The sequence below is a fragment of the Anomaloglossus baeobatrachus genome, chromosome 3 (genome assembly GCF_048569485.1).
Source record: "Anomaloglossus baeobatrachus isolate aAnoBae1 chromosome 3, aAnoBae1.hap1, whole genome shotgun sequence".
Classification (NCBI taxonomy): domain Eukaryota; kingdom Metazoa; phylum Chordata; class Amphibia; order Anura; family Aromobatidae; genus Anomaloglossus; species Anomaloglossus baeobatrachus.
Window position 1 is genome coordinate 302,347,860 of NC_134355.1, and position 17,692 is coordinate 302,365,551.

At 45.9% G+C, this 17,692-nt stretch overlaps 1 pseudogene; it reads right to left on the minus strand.

The window, feature by feature from the left end:
* Window positions 1-17,394, minus strand: part of LOC142297220 (uncharacterized) — a 43,668-nt pseudogene extending 26,274 nt beyond the window's left edge.
* Window positions 17,395-17,692: the final 298 nt, after the last annotated feature.

Here is a 17,692-nt window from a genome sequence, read left to right on the forward strand (position 1 = left end):
TATGTCGCCAAACGCAGCAAAACCCTACAGGACATGCTAGTGAACAGCCATTATGTAGCCACTAGTGATGAGAGAGTACAAAAATGCTCAGGAGCTCGAGGCTCGGGCCGAGCATCTCAAAATACTCGTGTACTCGGCCCGAGCACCGAGCCCAATGTTATCCTATGGGAGACCCGAGTATTATTCTGAAATGACCCCCGGCAGCATGTATAAACCATAAAACTGTAAATTAAAAAAAAAACCGTGCGTGTGTGTGTGTAAGCGTGCATATATATATACACGCGGAGTGGAGTGCGGGAGGGGCCGTAGCCGAGCGGGGAAGTGTCGGGCTAAAGGCACGGTCATGCTGTGCGGGCCGGCCAATCACTGCAATTCCACAAGTAACAGGGCTGTGGCATTGCAGTGGTCTGCCAGCCAATCCCTGCCTAGGGGATGGCTGTAAAAAGAGCGCCAACATGAAGACCACGAGTACAGCACGAGTATCGCGAGATTACTCGGTCCCCGCCGAGTAGCCCGAGTACAGTGATACTCGTGCGAGTACCGAGTAGTAACAAGCATGCTCGCTCATCACTAGTAGCCACCCCTTCAAATTTTATCTTCAATTCCAAAGGCCCCAAGTGAGGATACTGAATATGTGGCAGTTGCACAGCATGTAGGCATGTCATGAAAACTAATAGCTTTACAGACTCAACTAAAACAAGGGAATTCAAAATACTTCATTTTAACATAAATTGTAGGACTTCATATGTCATCTGTGTTGCTATATGTTGGCATGACCACATGGGAATTTAGAATCCATATGTTAGAATATCTAAGGGACATAAAAGCGGTGAAGGGGGGTCTCCAATGACCAGACTGAGAAAATTTCCAAACTTAAACCATTTGCAAGGAACTTTTGGGATTCTCACTCAGGGACATCTTTGATTCACAAGTTTTGATCGTTTATATTCTGGTAGTGGAAGAGGAGATTTGACCAAAAATTGGGACACATAGAATGCAAATGAATCACACTGTTGAAAAGCATGAAACCAAATGGGCTAAATGATCAGAGGGACCTTTCTAGCTTTTTGTAAATCTTCCCTTTCCTCTTGTCTTTTTATTCGATACTCTTATGAGTATATACCCTTGGGGGTGTAAGTGAGCTGTGCTACTGCTACATATTTTAATTGGTCTCAGTGGGAGTGGGTCTTTTGTGCTTTAAGTGTATTTGTATTTGCAATCATATACACCACACATTTTTCCTGATAGTACAATATATACAGAAAGATACACATGCCTTTTTTCAACATAAACAGATTATTGCATTGATTTTTACAATTTGGGCATGTTTTCACTTACTATAGCATTGGAATGTGCGCCTCTATGAAATTTTGATTTCATGATATTAATGGTCGTTTGTATGAGCCTTTATGTGCATTGGTTGGCGGATGGTGTGCATGGATACACTGTCCTCCTGTGCCCTTGATGAAAAAATGGGTTTATATGAGCTCTCATGTGTCTATAATGTGCTTTTTTTCCAAACAAGGCCTGGGTATGTGTAGATGCAGATGCACACACCCTATAATTATTGGGCATAATTTTACTATATCCTTTTTTTTTTTGTTGCAGGATACATTTTCATCTTTGATTAGATAATATCTCAGATCAGATATTATATATACACATTAATTTGATACACCACATCTTTTGAAGATCTTTATTTAGATTTTACTGTATTTTTCCTATGCTGTACAATGTGATATATGAATGCCTCTCTCTTTAAATTCATATAGATGGGAAAAAAAAAAGAAAATGTAATGAAAGGTTGTAATGCGGGATAGACCAGATGAAGGATAAGCATCCCCAATTAAGTTCCAAAGAAATTCAAGCTGTCCTATAGGCTCAGGCTGCATCAGTGTAAGCAAGAACTATGCATCAACATTTGAATGAATTGAGATTCTAATGCAGGAAACCCAGGAGGACCCCACTGCTGACATAGAGACATAAAGCTAGACTGCAGTTTACCAAAATATATGGGAGTAAGCCAAAATCTTTCTGGGAAAGTATCTTGCAGACAGATGAGACCAAGAAAGAGCTTTTTGGTAAAGGACATCATTCTACTGATTACCAAAATGGGAATGAGGCCTAAAAAGAACAGAATACAGTACCTACAGTCAAATATAGTAGAGGTTGAAATATGTTTTGGGGTTATTCTCCTGGCTCTGGCACTGTGGCAAGGCATAATGAAATCTGAAGATTGCCAAAGGATTTTGGATCATAATGTATTTAGCAGCGTAAAAAAACTGGGTTTGAATTCTAGGTGTAACGCCTGCCTGGAACAACAGACTCAGGTGGGATGTAATGGAACCCTTTAACCCCTATACAGGGATTTGGAATTACACAGGGCCCTGGCGATCACTACCTGTGGAAGGCTGCAGTCCGATGAGAGTAGTCGTCAGGCAGGGTCAAACCAGGAATAGCAGAACAGGGACAGAATCAGCAGGCAAGGACGTAATCAGAAAACGTAGCAGAGGTCAAATCCGGATCGGGCAGCGAGGTACAAAAACAGCAGGCAGAAGGGTAGTCAGAAAACACGCAGAAGTCAGCACACAGGAATCACAAAACAGAATAGGGCGGACCAGGAGCCAGGAAATCAGAACTATCTCTGGCAGAGGTCAGCAGACAGGAGGGGAACTAAGAAAGGGGCGGTATCTTCCCATTGGCTGTAGCTGAATGCTGGCAACTTCAGCTGGAAGACACACGCCACCCACAGTCAGCCAGTGGTACTGCAGATCCCAAGATAACCCAGCCCAGTGAATGATCGGAGCCTGTGCCCATTGGTGCCGCTGACATCGACTCCTCTCCCATCACCAGCACCATCCACGGCAGGAACATGGCGTCACCTGGCAATCAGAGCAGAAGTCGCTGGAGTGGACTCCGGTGGTGACGTAACACTAGGCTAAGGGTCTTCCAGCAGGACAATGACTCATAATATATTTCAAGAAGCACCTGGATGGATACAAATCGCTTGAGAGTTCTGAATTGGCCAGTAATGAGTCTGGATCTTTTTTTTCTCGTTACACACTACATCCAAAAAGGTTGTTTTTACCTCCAGTGAGAGCTTTGATTGGTGCAACAGAATATCTGATATGTAGGTTGGGTTTTGCTAGTTATTCCCACCCCTATCTGCCTGCATGTCATTCCTCCCCCGTGTGCTTCCTCCCTCCTTTTATCCCCCTGTAATAACAGACACAGGTAGAGGAAGGACAGACAGCAGACAGGGGTAGGAATAACTAGCAAAGCTCGACCCACCTATAAGATTTTCCGTTACACTTCTCATCAAATAACAGTGCTTTTCACAAACTTTACTTGCCTATATTTCAGAAACTATGCATCCGATCTTACAACTAAAGGTATGTAAAAAACACAAAAAAACTGAGCTGAAACAATGTTCAGTAAACATGCAACATTAAGCATGTGAATTGCAGCCTCAAGACTAGAAAAAAACCAAGTAGAAAATTGCATGAAAAATACCCTGACTATAAATAAATAAATTGCAAGTGCTTAATAACAGGGTACTTAGTGTATACATTTTTGCAAAAAGGGAAAAAGCTGTCTCACCTCGTCACGGTGTACCCATCTGAGACAGTCCCTAACCTACTGAAGTTAAAAACATTATCAATACCTGACTTGTGTCATGTTTTTTCATGCAATTTTCTACTTGGTTTTTTTCTAGTCTTGAGGCTGCAATTCACATGCTTAATGTTGCATGTTTACTGAACATTGTTTCAGCTCAAAAAACATGACACAAGTCAGGTATTGATAATGTTTTTAACTTCAGTAGGTTAGGGACTGTCTCAGATGGGTACACCGTGACGAGGTGAGACAGCTTTTTACCTTTTTGCAAAAATGTATACACTAAGTACCCTGTTATTAAGCACTTGCAATTTATTTATTTATAGTCAGGGTATTTTTCATGCAATTTTCTACTTGGTTTTTTTCAACTAAAGGTATGTATAGAATCAGCATGATGGCACCAGTACAGCACTGGCTTTAGTTTATATATGAAAATCCGGGTGGTTGATCCTCTTTAATTACAATTCTAATGACTTCAAAACTTACATCTTTCTTCCTGGCTTAATGTCTATATATAAATTATTATTAGCATCGAGAAGTATTTTTACTTTATATCCTTCAAAGTTACTAGATTCAGATGTAACTCCCTGTCTTATTTAATATAAATGTTCTGGTCATTATAATTGAAGAGTATCTATTGGCAGCTTTATTTTCTAGATGTCAGCTTTAATTATGACAATCACTGTCTACTATAAATTGGCCTATTGTGAAATTGTGATTTATCACAGTGCAGAAAACAAACAATTCATTGACAAAATTTAGATAATCTTACAGACATGACAAACATGTAGCTACAAAAGAATAAACGACAATTATATTCGTATTTCAATGTTTCCTTCATTTAGTAGACAAATTGCTGATAAATATTTGACCTGCCTTTTGATTGAACATTATCTATAGTAAATCCACTGAATGGTACATGGTACATTCTCACAGTATTTCCAAGAAGGTAGCAATTCATATTTATACTTTCCTTGAAAAGAAAAATTTTCCCACAAGAAAAATCTATGACGATGCAAGAACAGGAAAAAATAGAGGAAAAGTCTGCAAACTCACAGTTTCCCTAGCTTGTCTGACTATCATGCCAGATCGCTATTGTTACCTTTTGTGACAATAATCATTGAGAGATCTTCCTGCATAAATCAAAACTGCATGATAATTCTATGCTACTTTCACAGAATAATTCTATTCCAGGGCAGCCAGAATGGGAAACGGACATCTCTGTGTATACTACCTGATGAAACATAAATAAATGCATAGTTGTGCATGGGAAAGTTTTATTATCTCTTCCCACATTAAATGGATTTTTTATATCTTGAATTCATTGAAAGCAGGAAGCATTTGTCGGAGTGTTTAATGCATAATAATACGATTATATGCAGTAAGAATAATTAGTAATAAAATTATGTAATGTAAGGATATTATTGGAATTTGTAATGTTTCTTCTATTTGCGGTTTCCAGTATTGTCATAAAATTCCTATGATGATTTTATGTCAAAATCTTGATAGTGAAACTCAATATCTTCATTTAAAGAGGTTTCTGCTTTGGACAATACTTGTCAGAAGAGTCCCTTGACGATAAGCTAAACGTGAAGTAACCTCCTACCGGAACCTACATCGGTCAGCTGCACTGTATAGGCAATCCTGGTAGAAAGTGTTTCATTTCTTTCCAATGCAACTACAGTGAAAATGAAAGGCATTATCTCAATTTATTAAAGGGGTAAATTTACAAAATACTTGTAAAATCATGCAACTTTGCAATTTAATTCTTATTAAAAATCCTCTCTGTTCTCAAGAACTTAAAGATTCTTAATGTTATTGTTTACAGCTCATTGCCTTAGTTACCAGCTACGTCTTGGTTAATGCTAGAAATTAGCAAATATCTCCTAGTAAAATTGAAGTCTTCTTGAATATTACAAAATGTGAATTCATTTGTAATTTGCTTGGTGTAGATTCTCAAAATGGTGACCCTCAACTCCTCCCCAACACTAGTCAGGTCCTCTTTGCAACTTCTTACTGTCACTGCAAGTGCTGGTTTTGTCACGCTAGGACAAAATTCGAGCTCTGATGAGGCTCTGGACAGATTGGAACATGAGCAAGAATGGTCATGATGAGTGACATTAGGTTAAAACATCGTGACTAATGATGAGCGAGCATGCTATCCACTGATCGACGCTCCATTGAGCATCGTGGTGCTCTGGTACTTGTGATGCTTGGCCAAGTATTAAGAGTTCTTGGATGTGTCGTTTGTGAAACATCGAAAACACAGGCTCGCTTCACTGAATGATTGAAGCCGTCACCCCAGTGAAAGCCGCTTTCAGTCTCTGAATGGCTCTCACTGGGGGTAAAAACAACATTTTGGACATAATGTAGGACAAAAACTACCTTCCCTCCCACTTCAATGCTCTGTTTATGGCTGGCTGTATGTGGGCAGAGAGCTGAACTGCCCAATCCTTGACTGCCATAACACTTGGTACCGAGCCAAGCCCATCCAATCATTTGACCTGCTCGATTTGTATAAAGAGCACTCAAACATTGTGGTGTTCACTCATCATTACGAGTACTGATCACTGAGAATTGTCCAGGGGCCATCACTAATCATGACCTTTCACATACTTGCAGACAACTCTCCTGAACCTCATCACAGCTGGAAGGCAATGTTAGGGGTTGTAATAAGAAGATGTGTCAAGTGCCAGATGAGTAGAATAGATTATCTTCGGCACACCAATAAAGAGAGAAAAAAGTTTTGATCAGAAAAACTTGATATTTATTGGTAAGGCATATGGAAAAAGATAAAAAAAAAAGACATCCAATGTTTCGACCCTCCAGGAGTCTTTCTCAAGGACAATTGATCTATTTAGGTACATGTACAAGTGTAATCTCCACAGGAGGTATATGTTGAATCTTGTATTATATGCCTTAAGAATAAATAAAGAAGGGCTTTATGTATGACTAGACAAAACCAGGGTATCTTAATGGCCCAAGAGAAATCAGGCAAGAATTAATGAATCCAAATCTTACTCACAGGACCAGTAAGATCTAAAGCAACCCAGTGGGAATTAATACTATGTCTGAATACGCCTTTTAGAATTGTAATGTGTTGGAAGATATATACTGGCTCTCCGTATTGTAAAGTTGTTGCTGAGAATGAACCATTGAGTAAAGAAAGGTTGCTTGAAATGGATGGGTGGTGTCCTTGTGAGTATGAGTCATCATTCTGTCCTAGCCAGCCGATGTCAGTGGCAACATATAACCTGACCCTGGTTCACAATCCACGCGACACATGTCCACATGCCCAGCGAGGTCTAGCTCTTTCATGTAGCATCCTGTTGCATCTGGAGTCTATCCCTCACCCAGGGCTCTGGCCCCACACCTTATACCAGGAGAAATAAAGTTCATTTCCTCCTGGCAGCAAGGCTTTCAGTGTTTAGGCCACATGGCACCTGAACACTATTAACTTGCATATTAACCCCATATCTGCAGGTTAACCCTAGAACGCGCAAGCAATTCAATCTACCATAGAAAAAAAATGACCTAGCAGGCCTGCGAGGCCCCAGGTATGCGTTCTAGGGTTAACAGCATGTTTTTAACATGACATGTTCACTTTTAAGAAGTCTATATTCAGAAATGGCTTGTTGCCGGAATGATAAACTTTTCAAATATTGGCAAGCATTACTGATAATAATATATACATCAATTTTTCCACCAACTCAGATTTAAATAGGATTTATGAATATTTCACAAAATTATTTTTATTTTATCTTCTCACTGTCCCTATTCAGAATTTGCAACCATATACAGTGTAGCCCAATAAATTTGCACATTTTTAATTTTGTGAGAACATTGTAAACTATTATAAAGTTGAAGGTTAAATGCAGAATTAATAACAGGAATTACTCCATGTACTATTGTTTAACGTGAGAATTTCTCTGACGAGATTACTGTAATTTTTTTTTCTTCAGAACAATCATGGGAAGTTTGTCATAGGAATATAATACAGGGGAACATGAAGATGACTGTATCTTCTATTACATTTTAGGCTGATATGTGTAAAGAGATTTTGTCAGTGAACATGTTTCTCTCGTAGAGATGGAAGAATCTTTTGAAATTGCAATTTGCTCGGTTTGACAAATTTTTCTGAAAAATGAAACACAAACTGCTTCAGTTGCCCTGTAAAGACAGGTCTAATAATTTGAGGTCTCCAAGGACTGTATCCAATGTATCTAAAATTCTTTTTACCCCTTCTTCTCGAAGCCTGTTTTCACCTTCCTGACCAGGCCATTTTTTTCCAATTCTGACCAGTGTCAATTCATGCAGTAATAACTCTTGAACATTTAAACGGATCTCAGACTGTTTATTCATGTCATATTGTAGTTCATGTTAGTGGTAGACTTAAGACGACATTTTTTGTGCTTATTTGTGAAAATATCGCACATTTGGCAAGAATTTTGAAAATATTACAATTTTTGCATTATTAATTTTTATGTCTTTAAACAAGAGAAGTTATGTCACAAAAAAAAATAATAAATAGTATTTACCACATCTACTTTACATCAGGATCATTTTTGAAACATAATTTTTTTTTTGTATGAAGTTTGAGGGTTAAAAGTTTATCAGCAATTTCTCATTTATCCAACAAAATTCACAGAATAAATTTTTTAATGACCAAATCATATTTGAAGTGACTTTTTTGAAGCCTATGTGACAGAAAATACCCAAACATTTTAAAAGCCGCACCCTTTAAAGGGATCAAAACAATATTCAAGAAGTTTATCAACCCTTTACGAGTTTCACAGGAATTAAAGAATAGTGAAAGGAAAAAAATAAAAAAAATTGTTTTCTTTGAACAAAAATGGTAAGGTAGCCTATCATGTTTTATTTTCACAAGGAGAAAATGCACCATATCATTTGTTGAGCAATTTCTACTGAGTACGCCAATACCCTATAGGTGGTGGAAAACTACTATTTGAGCATGGAAGGAAAGGAGCACCATTTGACTTAATCATAGAAGATGCCATGTCACATTTGCAGAGCCCCTTATGTGCCTAAATGATGGAAACAATCAGAATTAATAATTTCAAAATACACATTGAATAATTAGGGTTAACAAATAGAAAAAAATCCCTTAAAACCTAAAGTTTATTAATTATCAATTAAAACAATCCAAATGAAATACACACCACAATCAAAAATAACCCACCTGTAAAGGGTACGAGTGAATGAAAAGAACCGAGAATAAGGGACCAACTTATTTCATGGTGGGTAATTGTAGAGGCCAAAAATCAAATATCACAGACCCTCACTAGGGCTGTGGACTAGTGTAACCCTATTGATGCCTTAGGGCTAGTCCCTACCTTGCACAGGAGGGTATGACACCTTAACTTAACTTGGCACCCCCGTTCCGCGATGGCTCACTCTAGCTTACAATGGTGTCACCCTGAAAAAGTGTAAGTAGTTGCACTAAAGTTGAAAAAATAATTGATTTTGAATCTCTATATTCTGAAAGCTCTAAGATTTTTATTTGCATGCAACTTTTTCTTTGCATTTTGTTCAACTTTTTTTTGGTGGTATGATGAAGCATCGTTCTTTGACACTTTTTTCTCACAGTGCTCACAGAAGGGGTTAACTACTGTGATAATTGTATATCGTTCTAGACGTGACAGTACCAAATATGTTTACTTTTTATTTGCTTTTTTTACATAGATATATGTATTGATTGGTATAATTTTTTTTTCACATTTTTGCTTTTTATTTTGTGATTTTTAAAAAAATATTTTTACATTTTTTTTATACTTTTTTTTACTTTTTTACCTAGTTTCAGGATGGAACATTAACTTTGATGCTGATCTAATGCTCTGTAATACTTTCATATTGCAGGGCATCAGTTTAGTGACTTGCACACAGGCAGGAACCTTGTTGGGTACTGCTTAAGGAAAGACCTCACAGGCCTAGCTACGTGATCTCATGGCAGTTATTGAGGTCCCTACTTGAATTTTTAAAGAGTTTGCTAAGTTTAGGCCCGATGCTCTGGTTTTGATAAAAGGGACTTTAATGAAGTGTCATTGCTTCAGGCCATTATGGAGAAATCCATGTAGCAATGCAAAATGAAGTTTGCCTGCTCACTGATGCTTCAGCAGTGTGGGAACCGGTGAAAATAGATCTTCTAATAAATCATCTCAATGCACAAGACCACAAAAAATTTCTATCCAGGCAGCAAATATATTACAATAGATTATAAATAGGAGAAATAAATAAAAGAGGCAAATAATACAATGGGTAAACTCTAGAGATGAACATAACTATGTGTCAGGGCCAGGTGGACGGGCAGACCCAGGAGGTGGATCCACTGGGCCGAACTCCTAGATGTTGGTAAGGGGTCCGGTAGCTGGAGCACTATAGACAGCAGAACAGTCCGTGCACACGAGGATAACGGAGAAGTCCCTGGGACCACGGAGTCACTGGTGGTAGTCCGGGTGACGCAGCTCAGGTTCGGAAGCCGAGATGATGTCAAGCGGGGTCCGGAACCTTTGGAGCGAGATGACGGGTCACCGCAGGGATCCGAGATGGTACGGACTGTCAGGATGGCAGATGGACAGCGTTCGGGGTTCGGGATTCGGTCAGGACCGGATGGCGAGGCAGGCACGGCTCTACAAGAGAGATAGGTGAGTATATCACAAAAACACCAGGAGACCTGACTCCTAGCTTAGGACACACGAAGATCAGGCCCCGCCCCCTTGGACAATAAACCCCTTTATACCCTGTACCTGTTTTGCATCATTTCCTGTTAATGGACGCTGGCCCTTTAAGAAAGGGTCAGTGACCGCGCGCGCGCCCTAATGCGCATGCGCGCGGCCCGGGTGCCAGAAGCCAGGGAAGGAAGCTGAGAGGAGGACGCAGGGGAGCCGGCCAGGACCTGGGAAGCCGTCGGGCGCCGGGATCGGAGACCAGGGGGCCTGGGAAGGACGGGCACCGGAGGCTGGAGAGCGGGGAGCGTGGCAGGTGAGCCGGGGAGCGGAGCTGAGGACCCGGGGAGCGGAGAAGAGGACCCGGGGAGGGGAGCCGAGGACCCGGGGAGCGTGACAGTAACCCCCCCCCCGCCCCCCTCCCCGCAACAGGGACATGAAGGCACGGATCAGAGGAGTGCCCACGTTCTCCCTGGGCTCCCAGGACCTATCCTCAGGACCATACCCCTCCCAGTCCACCAGGAAGAACTGTCGACCCCGTACGGTCTTCATGGCCACGATATCCCTTACCGCATAGATGTCGTCATCGGCAATAGGTGGAGGAGCCGGACTGGCAGCAGCGGAGAAGGGACCAAGGACAACCGGCTTGAGCAGGGAGACGTGGAATGAGTTGGGTATCCTCATCGTGGCCGGGAGCTGTAGCTTGTAGGAGACCTCATTGATCTTGTTGAGGACTTTAAACGGCCCGATGTAGCGAGGACCCAGCTTGTATGATGGTATCTTCAAGCGGACGTACTTGGAAGCAAGCCAGACGAGATCTCCAGGAGAGAAACACGGAGGGTCCAGACGTCTCTTGTCTGCGTGTCGTTTCATCCGTAGGGAAGCACGCCCAAGGGACGCCTTGACAGAGTCCCAAATGGTTGCAAAGTCACGGGCTACAGTATCAGCAGCAGGGACATCCGAAGAAGGGGATACCGGCAATGGGACGGAGGGCTGGAGTCCGTAAACGACATGGAAGGGAGAGCTGGAGGACGACTCACTGATGTGGTGGTTATGGGAGAATTCAGCCCAAGGAAGAAGCGTGGACCAGTCGTCGTGATGGGCGTTGACATAGTGACGTAAAAAAGAGGTCAAGATTTGATTGACCCTCTCCACTTGGCCATTAGACTGAGGATGGTATGCAGATGAAAAGTCCAGAGTCACTCCCAGATGTTTGCAGAGAGCCCTCCAGAAGCGGGAGGTGAACTGAGTTCCTCTGTCGGATACGATGTGTAATGGAAAGCCATGCAAGCGGAAGATGTGATGTATATAGGCATCCGCGAGTTCTTGAGCAGAGGGCAGTCCTGCCATAGGGACGAAATGAGCCATTTTAGAGAACCGATCCACCACGACCCATATGACTGTGTGCCCGGAGGACAATGGCAAGTCCGTAATAAAGTCCATCGCTATGTGTTGCCACGGAACTGAGGGTATCGGCAGAGGCAGAAGACGGCCATATGGCAGGTGTTTGGGCGTCTTGTTCCTGGCACAAGAGGAGCAGGCAGAGACAAAAGCAGCGACGTCCGTGCGAAGGGATGGCCACCAGTAGTGACGTACAATCGCACTCCAAGTTCTCTTCTGACCAGCATGACCGGCTGTTTTCGAGGCATGACCCCAGTGTAACACTTTTTGCCTGTCTGTCTCAGAGACATAGGTCTTCCCGGGCGGTATCTGGGCCAGGGTGACAGGGGCCACCTGAATGATTTTGCTAGGACAGATGATGGGTTGGGTAGTCTCTTCCTCCTGCTCCATGGGCATGAAAGACCTGGACAAGGCATCAGCGCGTACATTCTTGTCCGCGGGTCGGAAATGGAGCTGGAAATCAAACCTGGCAAAGAATAAGGACCACCTGGCTTGCCGTGGGTTCAGTCGCTGAGCAGACCGCAGGTATTCCAGGTTCTTGTGGTCCGTGTAAATGATCACGGGGTACACTGCTCCCTCTAGAAGGTAGCGCCATTCCTCCAGAGCCAGTTTGACTGCCAAGAGCTCTCGGTCACCGATGGTGTAGTTGCGTTCAGGCGCTGAGAAGCTCTTGGAGAAGAATCCGCAAGTCACCATCTTCCCGGAGGAGGACTTCTGCATGAGCACTGCTCCGGCTCCTGAGGAGGAGGCATCCACCTCCAGGGTGAACTGGCGGTTTAACTCCGGACAGTGGAGTATAGGAGAGGAGGCAAATGCCCGCTTCAGAGAGCCAAACGCGGCGTCGGCCGCCGGGGACCAGTCCTTGGGGTTAGCCTCTTTCCTGGTCAAAGTGGAGAGAGGAGCAGTCAGAGCAGAGAAGTGAGGGATGAACTGGCGGTAGTAGTTGGCGAATCCCAGGAAGCGTTGGATTGCCTTCAGTCCAGAAGGAGGAGACCAGTTGAGAATGGAGGAGACCTTCTTTGGATCCATCTGCAGTCCAGTATCAGAGATGATGTACCCCAGGAAGGGGAGAGAAGACTGCTCAAAGACACACTTCTCGTACTTGGCGTACAGGCGATTCTCTCTCAGTTTTTGTAGAACCAGTTGTACGTTCTCTCTGTGGGTCTGGAGGTCCGGTGAGAAGACAAGGATGTCATCCAGATACACTACTACACAGACGTAAAGAAGGTCCCGGAAAACGTCGTTCACCAGTTCTTGAAAGACGGCTGGGGCGTTACACAGGCCGAAGGGCATCACGCAGTATTCATAGTGCCCATCGCGCGTATTGAACGCGGTCTTCCATTCGTCCCCAGAGCGGATGCGTACCAGATTGTAAGCACCCCGAAGATCCAGCTTGGTGAACACACGAGCTCCTCTAAGCCGGTCAAACAATTCGGGGATGAGCGGCAGAGGGTACTTGTTTTTTACGGTGATTTGATTCAAACCCCGGTAGTCTATGCATGGGCGTAAGTCGCCCTCTTTCTTCTTGACGAAGAAGAAACCTGCTCCAGCAGGAGAGGAGGATCTCCGAATGAATCCCCTTGCCAGGCTCTCTGTGATGTAAGTAGACATGGCCCTTGTTTCGGCTGGAGACAATGGATATATCCGTCCTCGAGGTGGTGTTGTTCCAGGGAGCAGGTCGATGGCACAATCGTAAGGACGATGTGGCGGAAGTACCTCGGATTCCTTTTTATCAAAGACGTCTGCAAAGGACCAATAGGCCGAGGGTAGCCCCGGTAGGTTCTCTGGAACCGGAGGTCGTCGGATGGGTTGTATAGTCTTCAGGCACTTCTCATGGCACGAAGAGCCCCATCGGGTGATTTCGCCAGTGCCCCAGCTGACTGACGGTTCGTGTGTCCGTAACCAGGGAAGTCCCAGCAGGATCTGATGGGACATGTGTGGGAGGACATAGAAAGCGATGTTCTCGGTGTGCAGGGCACCGATACGCAGTTCCACCGGCTTGGTGATCCAGGAGATGGTGTCAGAGAGGGGTCTCCCATCCACAGAGGCAATCACGAGGGGCTTGTCGAGTGGAGTAACAGGCACCTGGTACTTGTCCACCGTGGCCTGCTGGATGAAATTGCCTGCTGCCCCGGAATCGAGGTATGCCTCAGCCGTGAACCGCGTCTCTCCCGTTGTCACTTGCACAGTCCACGTAACCGGGTCTGAGAGAGTCCCAGCACCTAGGGTGGCCTCTCCTACCAACCCTAGGCTTTGGAGTTTCCCGGCCTCTCTGGACAGGAGCGTAGCAGGTGTGTGTCCTCTCCGCAGTAAAAGCAGAGGCCCTTGGCGAGCCGCTCAGCTCGACGTAGTTCAGACTGCCGCACTCTGTCGATCTGCATGGGCTCATGAATGGGAAGCCCAGCTGTCGATGACTGAAGTACGGCGGGCTTCTGCGGAGGAGAGGAATGCCGTACCGGACGTCTCTCACGGGACACTTCCTTGGATCGCTCCTGAAAACGAATGTCCACTCGAGTCGCTAGGGCGATCAGGGCATCCAGGGTGGTCGGTACGTCACGACCCGCCAGCTCGTCTTTAATTCGCCCCGAGAGTCCTTCCCAGAAGGCGGCGGTTAGGGCCTCATTATTCCACCCGAGTTCCGAAGCCAAGGTGCGAAACCGGATGGCATATTGGCCCACCGTCAGAGTCCCCTGACGTAACCGGAGAAGAGACGAAGCGGACGCGGAGGCGCGTCTGGGCTCATCAAAGGTGCCACGGAATGCCTGCAGGAACTCCTGGATGTTCGTGGTCACAGGATCCCCCTTCTCCCACAAGGGGTTCATCCACGCCAGTGCCTCACCCTCTAGATGGGACATGATGAAGGCGACCTTGGCTTGATCGGAGGCAAACAAATGCGGCAGCTGCGTGAAATGAAGGGAGCATTGGTTTAAGAATCCCCTGCAGGTCTTGGGGTCTCCGGCGTACCGGGGTGGTGAGGCCAAACGAAGTCTGGAAGTATCTGAAGATGTCGCCACGGGAGCTGGAGCCGTGGACTGACTAGTGGAAGCCCGGGATGCTGAAGACGTAACTGCCGCTTGTAGCGTGTTCAGGCGGGCGTCCACAGAAGACATGAATTGCAGCATGCGGGTCTGAGTCTCACGCTGGCGTTGGAGTTCCTCCTGTACGGCTGCTAGTGCTGCAGCGGGATCCATGGCCTGATCTTACTGTCAGGGCCAGGTGGACGGGCAGACCCAGGAGGTGGATCCACTGGGCCGAACTCCTAGATGTTGGTAAGGGGTCCGGTAGCTGGAGCACTATAGACAGCAGAACAGTCCGTGCACACGAGAATAACGGAGAAGTCCCTGGGACCACGGAGTCACTGGTGGTAGTCCGGGTGACGCAGCTCAGGTTCGGAAGCCGAGATGATGTCAAGCGGGGTCCGGAACCTTTGGAGCGAGATGACGGGTCACCGCAGGGATCCGAGATGGTACGGACTGTCAGGATGGCAGATGGACAGCGTTCGGGGTTCGGGATTCGGTCAGGACCGGATGGCGAGGCAGGCACGGCTCTACAAGAGAGATAGGTGAGTATATCACAAAAACACCAGGCGACCTGACTCCTAGCTTAGGAAACACGAAGATCAGGCCCCGCCCCCTTGGACAATAAACCCCTTTATACCCTGTACCTGTTTTGCATCATTTCCTGTTAATGGACGCTGGCCCTTTAAGAAAGGGTCAGTGACCGCGCGCCCTAATGCGCATGCGCGCGGCCCGGGTGCCAGAAGCCAGGGAAGGAAGCTGAGAGGAGGACGCAGGGGAGCCGGCCAGGACCTGGGAAGCCGTCGGGCGCCGGGATCGGAGACCAGGGGGCCTGGGAAGGACGGGCACCGGAGGCTGGAGAGCGGGGAGCGTGGCAGGTGAGCCGGGGAGCGGAGCTGAGGACCCGGGGAGCGGAGCAGAGGACCCGGGGAGGGGAGCCGAGGACCTGGGGAGCGTGACACTATGTGATATGATATTTGCAAGTCCCTGTGAATTCTGATAATTTGAGATTAAATATGTGTATTTTACCCCTAAATTGCTAGCCACCTTTTTACACATTGCAGAATATTTCCTCAGCCATGGAAGGATTTTATAATCTTATGGATGACCACACAGACTTGCCTATAATGCTATACAGTTCATACATCACATGGCAATATGCAGCCAATCAGGAAAGAGTATAATAGTGATTATAAAAGCCTAAGTAGGGAATGCAGCTGCCGTGTTAGCACGATTTAGGTTTGTAGGAAGAAGTTGGAGCTTAAAACTCAGTAATTGATTTAGCAATGCAAAACTTTCCAGCATTGAATAATTACTCCAGACAGTAATGTGTTGCATAACTACTGCAGTACACAGATGAGCATGGTAGTCTGCAAACAATACAGAGCTTTAACTGATAAGGTAAGAGAGAGATATAAAGGGTGCCTGCTAGCAGCAGCATTTTCATACTTTTATGTGATTGATCAGAGATATGGTGTAGCTGGCATATGTCCTGCTGTATTTGAAATACAGCTGCATATTTTGTTCTGCACTAATATATTAGAAAGTAAAGGCAAAAAACTCATTCTTTTAATTCCTTCATGACACATGATGTATTTTGTCATGTCCCTGCCTTTGATGCAGATTCTGCATCTTTCTCAGCACATGATGACACACACACACACGGATGAGCCACGGAACTCCACAATGGACTGTGTAAAACGTTCATGTTTTGCACAGACATGGGAAGGGGGCCTTAAAAAATGTGCATGGCTCAGTGTTTATAATGTGTTTCACAGGGGAAATGCACTAAAAATATACCATATATCCATATTTTCCCATGCAGATTTTCTATATCTGATGCTATTGTACAGCCCCGCGGGCTCAGCTGCGACCGCCGAACCGCTCGGATCCGTGCTCGTACTGCGGGTGGTGGCTCGGGCCTCTCACGGACCCGGGGGTCAAGTTGCTCTGCAAGGGAGTTGGCGCTACATGCGGGGACTTGGGTGAGGAGTTCCACAGTCGGGGCCGCGGTTGTTTGGTTTGGATTGTAAGTTCGTGACGCCATGCTCGGGTTGTGGTGAATACATGGACACCACCGCTGTCGTTAACTAGGCCTCGCGGGGACGGTGTTGTGCAGCTTGGTATTGACCCCACTGTGGGTAGGGGAGCGATGGTCCCGGGGGCCCGAGGGAGGTGCTGAGGTGGGGGAGTGGGTTGGACGCTGGTGCGGTGCAGCACGGTCCATAGGCACCGGTGTACTCACTCTAACACAATACACTCGAATCTCTGGTAAACCAAACGGAGTGATGAACGGAGCCCGCAGCCGGCTGCAGCTTCTCCCGGTATAGGTTGGTGGTTTCCGCCTTTCTCCTGCGACCCTCTCTCAGGCGGACATCCAGGGCAAACCAGCCCCTCTCCCCACAATGATGGGTATATTGAACCAAGTCGCCGGGTAGCAGGTCATGATCTGGGTGACCATAGGGTAGGTGTGGGTTTACATCTCTGCAGGAGAAGAACACTTTAGCCTTCAGGCTGGGCTCATAAATGAACACCCATCCGCGGTCACGGTCGACCTGACCCTGGTACTTCTGGCCTCGTACCCGGTAGGTGGCAATCTGCAGGTTGTCCTTCTCCCGGATTGTGCGGGTGAGGATTTCGGCTTTCCTTCTTTTGCAGGCCTTGATCTCCCGGCCCATCTGGTTTGGCCGCCGCTCCCAATACGGGGCGTCTGCGTGCCCGGGGTCTGTACGGGTGGGGGTCTGGCCCAGCTGGAGTTCCCCGGTCGCGGCCACGACCGTCACCCTCTGGGGGAACCCCGCTGCATCGCGGCCGGCTCTGCTGCCTTGCAGCGGACTCCCCTTGGGACCTCAGTCGAGGCCCTAGACCCGGGAACGGCCTGCCTCACCTTTGGGGCCTTCTTCCGGGTGACGCTCTCCCCCTCGGCCAGGCGGACTGCCAGGGCTGGGGCATCTCTGGGCGTCACCATCGCCGTGA